This window comes from Octopus sinensis, linkage group LG15, assembly GCF_006345805.1.
Source record: "Octopus sinensis linkage group LG15, ASM634580v1, whole genome shotgun sequence".
Lineage (NCBI taxonomy): Eukaryota > Metazoa > Mollusca > Cephalopoda > Octopoda > Octopodidae > Octopus > Octopus sinensis.
The window spans coordinates 3784996-3801671 of NC_043011.1; the positions used below are offsets into that span (position 1 = coordinate 3784996).

The following is a 16676-nucleotide window of genomic DNA, read 5'->3' on the forward strand; positions in this document are numbered from 1 at the left end:
GACAGGACGCCAGTCCATTGCAGCGTTACTCAAGAAAGAGTGAGAGAAAGTTGGGGTGAAAGAGTACAACAGGGATCGCCACCACCACCCCCTTGCCAGAGCCTCGTGGAGCTTTTAGGTGTTTACGCTCAATAAACACACACAACACCCAGTCTGGGAATCGAAACTGCATCCTCTGACCGCGAGTCTGCTGCCCTAACCACTGGGTCATTGCGCCTCCACTCTGGCAATTCATAACTTTATAATTTCACATCAAATGATGTCATTATTTTTAAACTCTAACTTGTTTCAGACATTGGACTGCAATCAAGCTGGGCACCACTTTGAGGGTTTAGTTGAGCAAATCAACCCCAGTCCTTACTTTTAAAGTCTGGTACTTATTCTATTGGTAGCTTTTGGTGAACCACTAAGTCATAGGAATGTAAGCAAGCCAACACCTGTTGTCAACTGATACTGATGGGACAAACACATGCACACAGATACATCTATCTATCTATCTGCTCTATCGAAGTCGACTCTCGGTTACTCCATGAATCAGTGTCCTCCAGTCAGTTCTATCCTTCTTTCAGATTGGCTATGTCCATTCTGGTATCACTCTTGATGGTGTCAAGCCAGTGGGTTCTTGGTCAGCCTCTTCCTCTCTTGCCACTGACCATTCCGAGCATGATGTCTTTCTCCAGGGATTTTCTCCGCATAATATGACCGAAATATGCCAATCTATGCTTGGTGATCCTAGCTTCTAGCGACATTTTCGGCCTGATCTGCTTAAGATACATACATATATATATATATATATATATATATACACAGAAATACATATATGTATGACAAGTAAATTCAAATATCACTTAGAAGAATTTCAGGAAAATCAGAATATATATAGGCGCAGGAGTGGCTGTGTGGTAAGTAGCTTGCTAACCAACCACATGGTTCTGGGTTCAGTCCCACTGTGTGGCATCTTGGGCAAGTGTCTTCTGCTATAGCCCCGGGCCGACCAATGCCTTGTGAGTGGATTTGGTAGACGGAAACTGAAAGAAGCCTGTCGTATATATGTATATATATATATAAGTGTATGTGTATATGTTTGTGCGTCTGTGTTTGTCCCCCTAGCATTGCTTGACAACCGATGCTGGTGTGTTTACGTCCCCGTCACTTAGCGGTTCGGCGAAAGAGACCGATAGAATAAGTACTGGGCTTACAAAGAATAAGTCCCGGGGTTGATTTGCTCGACTAGAGGCGGTGCTCCAGCATGGCCGCAGTCAAATGACTGAAACAAGTAAAATAGTAAAAGAGTAAAGAATATATGACAAGAACAAGAATAAAGAAAGTGACATCTTTATTTGATGATTGCACCGTTCATTATTGGCAATCATTTCTACTGTGCCAACATATTAGATACAGAAAGAAAAATATAAAATTCTAATTAAATTAATATATCCAAAAATATATGATAACACAATGTTATCAAGGCAATGTGTGTGTGTGTATGTATGTGTGTGTGTTGTGTGTGTGTGTTTATTCTTTTATTCTTTTACTTGTTTCAGTCATTTGCGACCATGTTAGAGCACTGCCTTTAGTCAAACAAATTGACCCCAAAGCATAGTTTTTTTAAGCTTCGTACTACTTTCACCAAACTGCTAAGTTACAGGAATGTAAACACACCAACACTGGTTTCAAGCAGTGATGGGGGACCAACACAGACACAAAGATGCACACACAGATACACACACACACACACATACACACATATATGACGGGCTTCTTTCACTTTCCATCTACTAAATTCACTCAGAAGGCTTTGGTTGGAACAAGGCTACAGTGGGAGACACTTGCCCAAGGCGCCATGCAGTGGAACTGAACCTGGAACCATGTGGTAGGGATGCAAGCATCTTACCACACAGCCACGCCTGCATATATATATATATATATATATATATATATACACACATATACATATATAATGTGTGTGTGTGTATGTATTATACACTTCATCCAGTAATCATTAACAAAATATATTGACTTATCATTATATATATGGCTGTATTTCAGGATGGTATATTTGTTTTTTTGTCAAATAAGCACACACACTATATATTTGTTCTTCACTTGTTTATTATTGTTCCTATTCTAACTCATGTCCATTACTCTTTTACTTGTTTCAGTCATGTGACTGTGGCCTTTAGTCGAGCAAATCAATCCCAGAACTTATTCTTTGTAAGCCTAGTACTTATTCTTTTGGTCACATTTACCAAACTGCCAAGTTACGGGGACATAAACACACCAGCATCAGTTGTAAAGTGATGTTGAGGGAGGACAAACACAGACACATAAACATATACACACACATACATATATATATACATATATACGACAGGCTTCTTTCAGTTTCCTTCTACCAAATCCACTCACAAGGCTTTAATCAGCTCGAGGCTATAGTAGAAGACACTTGCCCAAGGCGCCACACAGTGGGACTGAACCCAGAACCATATGGTTCATAATCAAGCTTCTTACCACATAGCCACTCCTACACCATTGTCCAGAAATCTTCCATCACACATCTGTGACCTCTTCAGTGACACTTTTCATCTTCATGTATGCTCTTGCTCCACTTGCTCCATTCTCATAATTTATACATTTCGTTATATAACAGTTTTGACTTCAGCTCATTTGATATCATTGTTAGTAGAATTTGTTTTTACTTTTCTTTTTTGAAAAAGCGTATACAGTAATAATTTAATTTTTGTTCCATTTAAAAATATATTTAACTATTTATAGAACATTCATAAATATCCTATACCATAGATGTTACATATCTGTCTTTATTAGCAACCACATCACCATAGTTACAAGTTATATTTGATTTTTCCCCCCCTTACAGTTGTTTTGTATCTTCTCAGCTTGTACTTGCTCTCTGTCACCCACTTAAACTATTCTCAAGCATAGGAATATGAATTTTTTTATGCACTCACTCACTCACACACACACCACACACACACACACACACACACACACAAATACATATGTATAACTTTAAAAACTAAATGAAAAGTATTCAATAGAAAGAGTAAGCTTTAGAGTTTTATTTTGAAACATGGAATTAAATGAAAGCATATAATTATATATATATCATCATCATCATCGTTTAACGTCCGCTTTCCATGCTAGCATGGGTTGGACGGTTCAACTGGGGTCTGGCAAGCCCGAAGGCTGCACCAGGCCAGTCAGATCTGGCAGTGTTTCTACAGCTGGATGCCCTTCCTAACGCCAACCACTCCGAGAGTGTAGTGGGTGATTTTATGTGCCACCGACACAGGTGCCAGACGAGGCTGGCAGACGGCCACGCTCAGATGGTGTTTTTTATGTGCCACCACCGACACAGGTGCCAGACGAGGCTGGCTGACGGCCACGCTCGGATGGTGTTTTCTTATGTGTCACCGACACAGGTGCCAGACGGGGCTGGCGGACGGCCACGCTCGGATGGTGTTTGTTATGTGCCCTCAGCACGGAGGCCAGTCGTTGCGGTACTGGCTACGATCACGTTCGGATGGTTTTCTTATGTGCCACCGGCACTGGTACCACAAGGATACAAATTCCATTGATGTTCATCTATTTTGATTTGGTTCGATTTGATTTGATTTGATTTGATTCGATTCTCACTTGCCTCAACAGGTCTTCACAAGTGTCACAAGAAGGAAGGTATGCACAGGTGGACTGACTACGTCCCAGGTAGGGGCCACGGATTATGGCTTCACTAGTCTTGCCGGGTCTTCTCACGCACAGCATACTTCCATAGGTCTCGGTCTCTAGTCATTTCCATGGTGAGACCTAACGTCCGAAGGTCGTGCTTCACCACTTCGTCCCAGGTTTTCCTGGGTCTACCTCTTCCACGGGTTCCCTCAACTGCTAGGGATTGGCACTTTCTCACACACCTCTATCTTCATCCATTCTCGCCACATGACCATACCAGCGCAATCGTCTCTCTTGCACACAACAACTGATGCTTCTTAGGTACAACATTTCTCTCAAGGTACTAACGCTCTGTCGAGTAAGTACACTGACATTACACATCCATCGGAGCATACTGGCTTCGTTCCTCACAAGCTTACGCATGTCCTCAGCAGTCACGGCCCATGTTTCACTGCCATGTAGCATAGCTGTTCGTACACATGCATCATACAGTCTGCCTTTTACTCTGAGCGAGAGGCCTTTAGTCACCAGCAGAGGTAAGAGCTCCCTAAACTTTGCCCAGGCTATTCTTATTCTAGCAGTTACACTTTCAGCGCACCCGCCCCCACTACTGACTTGGTCACCTAGATAGCGGAAGCTATCAACTACTTCTAGTTTTTCCCCCCGGAAAGTGACGGAAGTTGTTTTCTGCAGATTTTCGGAGGTCAATGCTCCAGAGCATCTGCCACATACAAAAACTATCTTCCCAGTTAGCCTACCTTTGACATTGCTGCACCTCTTATGTTCCATAGCTTACACTGGTACATCTTATAGAGTTTCTACCTACACCTTTTCTACAGATCGAGCAGGGCCATCTTCCTGAGGATATTTGTGGATTTTCTAACTTTCTACTTATTAGTACTTTGGTTTTAGCTAGGTTGACTCTAAGGCCCCTCGATTCTAAACCCTCCTTCCACACCTGGAACTTCTCCTCCAGTTCTGATAGTGACTCAGCGATTAGAGCGAGGTCGTCAGCATAGAGGAGCTCCCAGGGGCAACCTGTCTTGAATTCCTCCACAATTGCCTGGAGGACTATGATAAATAGGAGGGGGCTGAGTACTGAACCCTGGTGGACCCCAACCTCTACCTTGAATTCTTCTGTGTACATGCTGCCAACTCTAACCTTACTTACGGCATCTCTGTACATGGCTTGCACAGCCCTCACCAGCCATTCATCTATCCCTAGTTTCCTCATTGACCACCAGATGAGGGATCGGGGGACCCTATCAAAGGCTTTCTCCATGTCAACGAAAGCCAGGTACAGGGGCTTATCTTTGGCTAGGTATTTCTCCTGCAGCTGCCTTACCAGGAATATAGCATCAGTGGTGCTTTTCCCTGGGACAAACCCAAACTGCATCTCATCTAAACTAACTCTCTCTCTAATTAGTTGGGCTATGACCCTCTCCGTAACCTTCATTACCTGATCCAACAGCTTGATACCTCTGTAATTATTTGTATCCAGGGCATCACCTTTACCTTTGTAGCAGTTGACTAGTATGCTGCTACACCAGTCATTGGGTATGACTCCTTCGTGTATCACCTGGTTGACTATACGGGTGACTAGGTTATAGCCGACACTGCCAGATATTTTGAGCATCTCTGCAGTAATTCCTGATGGGCCTGGGGCTTTCCCTGTCTTCATGCTTCTAATTGCCTTAGCTACCACGGAACTATCAACTCGGATAGCTGGTCCCTCTGTTGGGTCAACATTGGCAGACTCTCTTTATCCCATTCATTTTCTTTATTCAGCAACCTTTCATAGTGGCATCTCCAAACCTCTCTCTTTGCATCCTCATTTAGCGCAAGTGAACCATCATCCATGCGAACACACTTCTCTCCTACCACATCACGATTCTCTCTCACACACTGTCTTGCAACACGAAATCCCCAAGTCTTTCATCCTCACGGCTCAGAACATTGGCAAATTTTTTCTTATCCGCTTCCCCTCTGGCTAAATAAACCTGTCTCCTAGCTTCCCTTTTGGCTGTCTGATACAATTCCCTGCTACCACCGTTCTTCCAGTCCTTCCAAGCCTGTCTCTTTTGTCTAATAGCCCTGTCAACCACAGTGTTCCACCACCATGTTACTCTGGGTCGAGATGGTACTTTGCTCCATCCACAGATCTGGTCAGTGGCTGTCAGCAGATTGTCCCGTAGGAATCTCCAGTTGTCTTCCACATTAAGTGAAGCTATATCCCCTTCTATTTCGTCAGAGGCTTCGAGTAGTATGTCTCTAAATCTCTGTCCATTTGCAGGATCTTTAAGCTTCCAGACCCTTCTCCTCCAAGCTGGTCTTCTTCTGGGCAACCATTTAGCTCTGATCCTGAAGTCGCTAACTACTAATCTATGTTGGGGAGTACATTCTTCGCCTGGGAAGGTTTTGGCATTTATAATCAGCCCTCTTCCCCTTTTTCTGGCAAGGATGTAGTCAATCTGGCTGGTGTGTCTGCCAGAACGGTAGGTGACTAGGTGAGAGGGTGTTTTCCTGAAGTGGGTATTGCAGACCATAAGGTCATTTGCATCGCAGAACTCCAGCAGCCTGGTTCCTTCCTCATTTCGAGAGCCAAAACCGTAGCCTCCATGGACGCCATGGAAGCCCCCGACATGTCGTCCAACATGTCCATTGAAATCACCTGCCACGAAGAGAAGGTCACTGTCATTTGTCAATGAGGTAGTCCGCAATAGGGTGTCATAGAATTGGTCTTTTTGTCCTTCCGGTAGCCCTGGTTGAGGGGCATATGCCGAGATGATGGTAGCTGTCCTATGGTGAAGAACTAATCTAATTTTAATTACTCTGTCACTTACTCTGACTACCTCGATTACCTTACCTACCCATTTCTCCGCAAGAAGTATACCCACGCCCCCGACTCCGTCAGTGTTCCCTGCCCAGAAAATCTTGTACCTGTGTTCCTTGCCTGTGAGGAGCCTAGCAGAACCTCCTCTCCACCTTACTTCCTGGATACAGCATACATCCACACGTCTCCGTTCAAGCAGCTCTACAATCTCTCCAGACCTACCTTTCAATGTGCCAACATTGAGCGTGCCAACTCTGAGGGTTTGGGAGGTGTGGGCATCAGAGACCCTGGGACGAGGGACAGCCGTGTCATGTACCTGAAAAGAAGCTTGCATTTGGCAGATTTCATATGGAAACTCTCGACTACAACCTGCATACTTTTCACAATTTTTTGCGCTATATGTTCAGATAAACCCTTCATAGGTGCTAGTGGGGGGGCAGTTTCCGGTATTTGGGTAGAAACTTCCGGTATTGGTGGTGGGGGTGGGGTGGGCGACAAAATCGAAGCAACTAGTTTGAATACTATATTTGAGGGGGAGAAATAATTAATTAGATAAAAACTGAATGAAAGCCAGAGAGAGAATGAGTGAAAATAGATAAATAATAAAAAAATACGGTAGAGAAAGAAAATAGATAAATAATGAAAAAATACGGTAGGAAACGAGGGGCATTTTTCGAAGGAGAATGGGATAAACATCGAAGATGGCTCTGAAGGAAAATAAACTTTAAAATGCAATGCATGTAGTCGCCATGTTTAGAGAAGAGAAACGAAGGGAGAACAGATCAAGCTATCCAAACAAAACGCTTAAAAATGAAAAGAGCAGGATGAGATTTGACTTAACTGGCCATTTTTTGAAGTCTGTGTTTTCTCTGAAGGTGTAGCGAGTGAATGGGGTTTTTTATTATGATTATGAAAATCGATTACACAGAAGGACAAATACAGGACATACATACAAAAAACATTTAAGAGATTCGATTAAAAATTTTCATTTACATTTGGATTATTCATTATAACATAAATGTCCTTTACATGACCAGTAGAACAAAAAAAGTACATGAACTTATAATCTCACTGGAGTTTTTACACCCCGGCAATTTATGAGGCCCCGCAGCTTTTATTTCTCTCCTTCCTCCATGGTCAAGCTGGGTTTCTGACACCCACCTTTTTTTCCACTTCCTTCCATCTTTTCTCATACACACCCCGCGGTAAGATCCTCTTTTCCAGCCCCATTTTGCTCTTCAGATGATATCTGAAGTAAGTGAGCAAGCCGGGGCCGGAGACAAAGGATCCTATCGCGGCTCCTTCCATTCTTGTTCTCCACATGCATTCTTTTACTACTGCAACCGTGCAGTGAAAACATGCCTCACCTTCCTTCGAGAGTCCAGTTGGCGGTATCATCTTAATCATAGACTCAGCCGACAGCTGTACTCGTCCCAGATGCGATAACACGTGTTCTGCGTAACTTATCAAGTCGGACAACTTCCGACAGTGAACAAAAGCGTGCTGGACGGTTTCATCGTCCAACTCGCACCTTGGACACGTCGGTGGCACTGAAACTCCGTGCCGCGATAACTTCTCGCGAACAGGTAAAGCATTCCTATAGCACTGCCAGGCCAGGGATCTTTGGAATTATCCAAATACCCCGACCTGAAAGTTTTTTTAAACAGGTTGGTAAGCTGGTCTTCGTCAACCCCAGAGCCCCTCCTAGGACGTCGTCGTTTTTTGCCTCTACCAGCTTTCTATAAAATACCGAGGTGGTATTTCCGCAGCCGGCCTTGCCCGCCTTGTGGATCAGCGTGAGTGCCTGTCGGCACTCCTTTTGCCATGGAGTCAGTTTCCATCTTTTGATGTAACCGGGTTTAAAATTCACTAAGGAGGCCGGTCTCGGGAAAAATCCCCCTGCCAGCGGACTCCACACCTTATCACCTTCCAGGTGGTGCCAGAGATGCCTTAGCCTCAACGCATGTCTGCGCATCATCAACCAAGGCATTCCTAACCCACCCTTTAACGGTTCCTGGCAGCAAACGGAGCGCCTCACAAGTGGCCTTCCTCCTTTCCACAAAAAGCGGAAAAGGATTCGCTCCAACTTGTTAAGCCATGAATCGGGGCAAGGGACAACGGTCAGGCGGTAGGTGATTACAGATGCAATGAACATCTGCACCACCTCCGCCTTTCCTTTCAAGGACAGAAACCTTCCGGACCAGGTCCGTACTATAGCCTCCACCTTGCTTGTCACCTCACTCCAGTTCTTCTCCGTTTGGGAGTCTGGCCCAAACCAAACTCCCAGCAACTTAACAGGGCCATCCGTCCAGTGTCCCACGACACTGGACCATATCGACTTGCTCCTCCAGGTGCCGAGGCGAAAGCCAACCGATTTGTCCTTGTTAACCTTTGCTCCTGCCACCGCCTCGTATCCTCTGATAGCCTCCTCTACACAAGGTAGTTGGGCCTCTTTGGACACGATGAGGGTGACGTCATCCGCATAAGCAGTAACCGTCCTCCCACCTCCGATTTCATCCGAGTTACTCCCCAGCCTCTCCAACTTTCGCAGCAATGGCTCAAGAGCCAATACGTACAAAAGTGGTGACAAGGGGCACCCCTGACGCACTGAACACTCGATCGAAAACGGTTCCGTTAGGTAACCGTTTATCTGGACGGTGGACTTGATGCCGCTATACATAGCGGAGATCCACCCGCGAAATTCAGGACCAAGCCCAGCCGCTTCGAGGACCGTCGCCAGGTACCCATGGTCTACCCTATCGAAGGCTTTACTTTGGTCTAAATGGACCATTACCCCGCCTTTGCCGGCTAATTTACCCACCCTATCTAAGGTGTAGCGTATAAGGTGAAGTTGTCCTGGATCGACCTGCCTGGAATTGCACATGTCTGTGCTCTCCCTACAAGTTTTCCACGACAACACCCGTCAACCTTTTTGCCAACACCTTGGCCAAAATCTTTAACTCTACATTAAGTAGAGTTATGGGGCTGTAGTTACTAATGTTATCCCCCTTGCTCGGGTCTTTCTGGATTAGCGTCACCACTCCCCGGCTTACAGAACTGGGAATTCTCCCATTCTGCTGCCAGTTCGTGTAGACGCCCGCCAGTATTCCCCCGAACAAGTCCGGCATACTTTGGTAAAACTCGTAGGGCAGACCATCCAACCCCGGCGACTTCTCCCCGGCGCATCCGGCCAGTATCTCCTTTATCTCCGCGGGAGTGATCGCTCCTTCACAGCACTCCACCTCACGCCCCGCGAGCCGCGGTCCGCCGGCTAGGAAGTCCTTTAAGGCTCTCCCCCGATCCAGCGAACCACCACCCCCGAACACGCGGGCGAAATGCTGGTGAAGAAACTTTTGCATCTCCTCCTGTCCATAGATCTTTTGTCCCTGTTCGTCAGTTAAAGATTTGATTGAGGCTCTGTTGCCTCTCTGACTCTCCACACGACGGGCCCATCCGGCCACGTTAATACCTTCTCGTTTCCCAGCGCGTAGCTTAGCTCTGACTCTGCAACCTTCGTGTTTGGAGTTAAGGTGACGGTACAATACCGTCCTTGCCGCCACACACTCCGGATGCAGAGCCAGCTTCCATTGCCTCGTCTAGATTCTTAACTAAATCGCCCTCTAGACTAGCCCTATCTATCCTTAGCTGATTGCTAAATCTAACGGACTCTGAACGAATGGCTCTTTTGAGGGCGTGCCACCATCTATTGTTAATGATGGTGCCACACAATGCCCTCTGAACTAACACCTTAATCCGGGTACTGAAGTCTTCACAATTCAAAATAGCCTTGTTCAGCTTCCAGTACCCGGGTCCCTGTCTATGACACTTGTCTAATTGCATCCTACACGTCACAAATTTGTGATCCGAGTAAGGTACAATATGAAATTGTGGACAACTAAACGTATCCTTATCTCTTTTCTTAATAAATATCCTATCTAGATACGATCTGTGTGAGCCGTCGTTGTTACTCCACGTCCACTGTGGAACGCTCGGCTCATCCAGTCGGTAACGGTCCACTAGATCAAAGCTCTCTAGTAGACCCTTGAGGCTAGGGTTCCCCTTCCTATTGGTTGAGCCAACACTGTCGATCTGCGCTTCAAGGACAGTGTTAAAGTCCCCTACTAGGATTACTGTTTTCGACGTCGCTAAAAAGGGCTCCAGGTTCCGAAAAAAACCCGTCTGTCTACCCTCGGTCGGGGCGTAGACAGCTACCAACCTGAAGGACTGTTTACTTACGTGAGTCACATCCAGGACAACCAGCCTGCCTTCTGGGTCCAGAAAGACAGTACTTACCTGCAAGTCCAAGCTCTTCCTGATGAAGACTGCCACGCCTCTGCCTCCTCCTCGGCTAGGAGAAATAAATTTCTCGAAACCATTTAGAAGAGGCGAGAACGCTTGGGTCTCGCTCATCTTGGACTCGGTTGCAATAGCTATATCTACACCATGTGTCGTGAGGTCGTTCAGGAAACAAATTTGTTTCCGTTTCGACCCCATTCCACGTACATTTTACAACCCAGCTTAGCCATTGTAGGTGAGAGAGAAAAATAAATGTACTCACGGTTGGGAAAGGGAGCATGACAGTTTAAATCTGCCTGCTTCCCCTTCTTCCTCCCTTGTAGTTGCTGCTGCAGGGCTCTTGACCGGCGTTGCCACCGGGCTCTGGGTGGGTGTGGTTGCCGGGGTTATTACAAGTTTGCCCTCCATTACCTCTTTGGTCACGTCTCTGATCAGTCGGTTCCTCAGATGTTCCTGAAGAACCTCCTCCTTCCACTCGTCCTCCCCTACCTTCGCGAAGCGAGCGGTTGCTTTCACATCTGTGGCCCTACTATACAACACAAATCTTGAAAATTTACAACACTTATACACTCTTTCGTTTTTCTCATCGAAAGCAATGATCCTCTCGTTCTTCTGTAAACACTTTTTTACGTCTTGTTTTATGGGGAGGGGCTTGGCAAACTGTTTCCCAATGAAAACAGTGCCATGGGGGTAGGGTTGGGGGATTTGCTTGGTGTGTGTGTCTGCTGTGCTTGCTGTTTTTTTCTTTGTTTGGGGAGGGGAGTCCTGGGTGCTATCTTTTTTTCTTTTATGTGTGACTTGAGTATAGTCCATTGGTTCGGTACAGTCCGTTTTTGTTGTTTCAGTGCTTGTCTTCGTCTTTTTGTTATCTTTTTCTGTCTTTTCCCCTTCAGTGTTGGGGACACTTTGAGGAGGCGCTTCATCTGTTCTCTTCTTTTTTATACAATTCGATCGGACGTGACCCTTCTCTCCACACTTGAAGCATCTGGGTCTACGTCCCTCTACTGAAACTCTCATTGACGTACCGTCTTCATTGAAAATTCTATCGGGCAGGTTTTCTAAAATTTTGTTCTCCGCCTGCACGAGGAGTTCCAGGGTCTGTCCCTTCCATCGTACCACCTCTTTCTTTCTCATCTGCAGTATCGATATCTCCCGTTCAATGTTGTGCAGGACCGCTGCTGCTACCCACATAATGTCGTACCCTCTGGGTATGTTTTCAACCAGCAGTTTTGCTGTACGTTTCCCCATGTACGAGGGTAGCAGCATGATGTCGTCGTTTTTCAGGGTCAACGACGACACCTCTCTCGCTACCTCGGCTGTGTCAAAATGTGCCTCAACCGTAGCACTGCGCGCCCCTCGGACGACATGACGAATTTTGTCCCACACCGGGGACAGGCACTTTTCGACCATTTCATTCTTTACATCCATTATTTTCTTCTCTTTGAAGCTGTATACTTTGTAAATAACTATTCTCTCCTTAATCTCTTGTACCTTTGCCTGCGGCGGTACAAGCCTTATCTCGCCTCCTTCCACCTTTACCAGGTTCCTGAATTCGTACAATTGTTCGATTTTGAACTCCACATCCATCATGGCACCGCCCACCGCGGCCGAAAATGACTGTTTGGGTACTTCTTTTTCCTTTGTTTCACTTTTTCCCATCACGGGAAAATCCTCCTTCGACGTCAAGTCGAAATCCATTACCTCGAAGGTAATAAAAATACAGGTAATACAAAATTTTCTGCCCCGTAGGGCGAAAATTACCGTTATACAACGGGCACTGTTCAAAACAATCAGCACAAACAATAATAGCACAAATCCGAACTCTCTTAAATGAAGGCAGCAAATTTCTCACAACGCAGATGAAAAAAGAAAGCGAGTGAATGGGGTATTTCTTTATTATGATTATAAAAATCGATTACACAGAAGGACAAATACAGGACATACATACAAAAAAACATTTAAGAGATTCGATTAAAAATTTTCATTTACATTTGGATTATTCATTATAACATAAATGTCCTTTACATGACCAGTAGAACAAACAACAGTACATGAACTTATAATCTCACTGGAGTTTTTACACCCACCCCGGCAATTTATGAGGCCCCGCAGCTTTTATTTCCTCTCCTTCCTCCATGGTCAAGCTGGGTTCTGACACCCACCTTTTTTTCCACTTCCTTCCATCTTTTCTCATACACACCCCGTGGTAAGATCCTCTTTTCCAGCCCCATTTTGCTCTTCAGATGATATCTGAAGTAAGTGAGCAACCGGGCCGGAGACAAAGGATCCTATCGCGGCTCCTTCCATTCTTGTTCTCCACATACATTCTTTTACTACTGCAACCGTGCAGTGAAAACATGCCTCACCTTCCTTCGAGAGTCCAGTTGGCGGTATCATCTTAATCATAGACTCAGCCGACAGCTGTACTCGTCCCAGATGCGATAACACGTGTTCTGCGTAACTTATCAAGTCGGACAACTTCCGACAGTGAACAAAAGCGTGCTGGACGGTTTCATCGTCCAACTCGCACCTTGGACACGTCGGTGGCACTGAAACTCCGTACCGCGATAACTTCTCGCGAACAGGTAAAGCATTCCTATAGCACTGCCAGGCCAGGGATCTTTGAAATTATCCAAATACCCCGACCTGAAAGTTTTTTTAAACAGGTTGGTAAGCTGGTCTTCGTCAAACCCCAGAGCCCCTCCTAGGACGTCGTCGTTTTTTGCCTCTACCAGCTTTCTATAAAATACCGAGGTGGTATTTCCGCAGCCGGCCTTGCCCGCCTTGTGGATCAGCGTGAGTGCCTGTCGGCACTCCTTTTGCCATGGAGTCAGTTTCCATCTTTTGATGTAACCGGGTTTAAAATTCACTAAGGAGGCCGGTCTCGGGAAAAATCCCCCTGCCAGCGGACTCCACACCTTATCACCTTCCAGGTGGTGCCAGAGATGCCTTAGCCTCAACGCATGTCTGCGCATCATCAACCAAGGCATTCCTAACCCACCCTTTAACGGTTCCTGGCAGCAAACGGAGCGCCTCACAAGTGGCCTTCCTCCTTTCCACAAAAAGCGGAAAAGGATTCGCTCCAACTTGTTAAGCCATGAATCGGGGCAAGGGACAACGGTCAGGCGGTAGGTAATTACAGATGCAATGAACATCTGCACCACCTCCGCCTTTCCTTTCAAGGACAGAACCTTCCGGACCAGGTCCGTACTATAGCCTCCACCTTGCTTGTCACCTCACTCCTCCAGTTCTTCTCCGTTGGGAGTCTGGCCCAAACCAAACTCCCAGCAACTTAACAGGGCCATCCGTCCAGTGTCCCACGACACTGGACGATATCGACTTGCTCCTGCAGGTGCCGAGGCGCAAGCCAACCGATTTGTCCTTGTTAACCTTTGCTCCTGCCACCGCCTCGTATCCTCTGATAGCCTCCTCTACACAAGGTAGTTGGGCCTCTTTGGACACGATGAGGGTAATGTCATGCGCATAAGCAGTAACCGTCCTCCCACCTCCGATTTCATCCGAGTTACTCCCCAGCCTCTCCAACTTTCGCAGCAATGGCTCAAGAGCCAATACGTACAAAAGTGGTGACAAGGGGCACCCCTGACGCACTGAACACTCGATCGAAAACGGTTCCGTTAGGTAACCGTTTATCTGGACGGTGGACTTGATGCCGCTATACATAGCGGAGATCCACCCGCGAAATTCAGGGCCCAGCCCAGCCGCTTCGAGGACCGTCGCCAGGTACCCATGGTCTACCCTATCGAAGGCTTTACTTTGGTCTAAATGGACCATTACCCCGCCTTTGCCGGCTAATTTACCCACCCTATCTAAGGTGTAGCGTATAAGGTGAAGGTTGTCCTGGATCGACCTGCCTGGAATTGCACATGTCTGTGCTCTCCCTACAAGTTTCTCCACGACAACCGTCAACCTTTTTGCCAACACCTGGCCAAAATCTTTAACTCTACATTAAGTAGAGTTATGGGCCTGTAGTTACTAATGTTATCCCCCTTGCTCGGGTCTTTCTGGATTAGCGTCACCACTCCCCGGCTTACAGAACTGGGAATTCTCCCATTCTGCTGCCAGTTCGTGTAGACGCCCGCCAGTATTCCCCCGAACAAGTCCGGCATACTTTGGTAAAACTCGTAGGGCAGACCATCCAACCCCGGCGACTTCTCCCCGGCGCATCCGGCCATTATCTCCTCCTTTATCTCCGCGGGAGTGATCGCTCCTTCACAGCACTCCACCTCACGCCCCGCGAGCCGCGGTCCGCCGGCTAGGAAGTCCTTTAAGGCTCTCCCCCGATCCAGCGAACCACCACCCCCGAACACGCGGGCGAAATGCTGGTGAAGAAACTTTTGCATCTCCTCCTGTCCATAGATCTTTTGTCCCTGTTCGTCAGTTAAAGATTTGATTGAGGCTCTGTTGCCTCTCTGACTCTCCACACGACGGGCCCATCCGGCCACGTTAATACCTTCTCGTTTCCCAGCGCGTAGCTTAGCTCTGACTCTGCAACCTTCGTGTTTGGAGTTAAGGTGACGGTACAATACCGTCCTTGCCGCCAACACTCCGGATGCAGAGCCAGCTTCCATTGCCTCGTCTAGATTCTTAACTAAATCGCCCTCTAGACTAGCCCTATCTATCCTTAGCTGATTGCTAAATCTAACGGACTCTGAACGAATGGCTCTTTTGAGGGCGTGCCACCATCTATTGTTAATGATGGTGCCACACAATGCCCTCTGAACTAGCACCTTAATCCGGGTACGGAAGTCTTCACAATTCAAAATAGCCTTGTTCAGCTTCCAGTACCCGGGTCCCTGTCTATGACACTTGTCTAATTGCATCCTACACGTCACAAATTTGTGATCCGAGTAAGGTACAATATGAAATTGTGGACAACTAAACGTATCCTTATCTCTTTTCTTAATAAATATCCTATCTAGATACGATCTGTGTGAGCCGTCGTTGTTACTCCACGTCCACTGTGGAACGCTCGGCTCATCCAGTCGGTAACGGTCCACTAGATCAAAGCTCTCTAGTAGACCCTTGAGGCTAGGGTTCCCCTTCCTATTGGTTGAGCCAACACTGTCGATCTGCGCTTCAAGACAGTGTTAAAGTCCCCTACTAGGATTACTGTTTTCGACGTCGCTAAAATGGGCTCCAGGTTCCGAAAAAAACCCGTCTGTCTACCCTCGTTCGGGGCGTAGACAGCTACCAACCTGAAGGACTGTTTACTTACGTGAGTCACATCCAGGACAACCAGCCTGCCTTCTGGGTCCAGAAAGACAGTACTTACCTGCAAGTCCAAGCTCTTCCTGATGAAGACTGCCACGCCTCTGCCTCCTCCTCGGCTAGGAGAAATAAATTTCTCGAAACCATTTAGAAGAGGCGAGAACGCTTGGGTCTCGCTCATCTTGGACTCGGTTGCAATAGCTATATCTACACCATGTGTCGTGAGGTCGTTCAGGAAACAAATTTGTTTCCGTTTCGACCCCATTCCACGTACATTTATACAACCCAGCTTAGCCATTGTAGGTGAGAGAGAAAAATAAATGTACTCACGGTTGGGAAAGGGAGCATGACAGTTTAAATCTGCCTGCTTCCCCTTCTTCCTCCCTTGTAGTTGCTGCTGCAGGGCTCTTGACCGGCGTTGCCACCGGGCTCTGGTGGGTGTGGTTGCCGGGGTATTACAAGTTTGCCCTCCATTACCTCTTTGGTCACGTCTCTGATCAGTCGGTTCCTCAGATGCTCCTGAAGAACCTCCTCCTTCCACTCGTCCTCCCCTACCTTCGCGAAGCGAGCGGTTGCTTTCACATCTGTGGCCCTACTATACAACACAAATCTTGAAAATTTACAACACTTA

At 46.7% G+C, this 16676-nt stretch overlaps 1 protein-coding gene across 2 annotated transcripts in view; it reads left to right on the plus strand.

Annotated features, from left to right (window-relative positions):
• LOC115219722 (N-acetylated-alpha-linked acidic dipeptidase 2) overlaps positions 1-16676 on the plus strand; it is a 785126-nt gene that overhangs the window by 43205 nt on the left and 725245 nt on the right. The window lies entirely within an intron of this gene.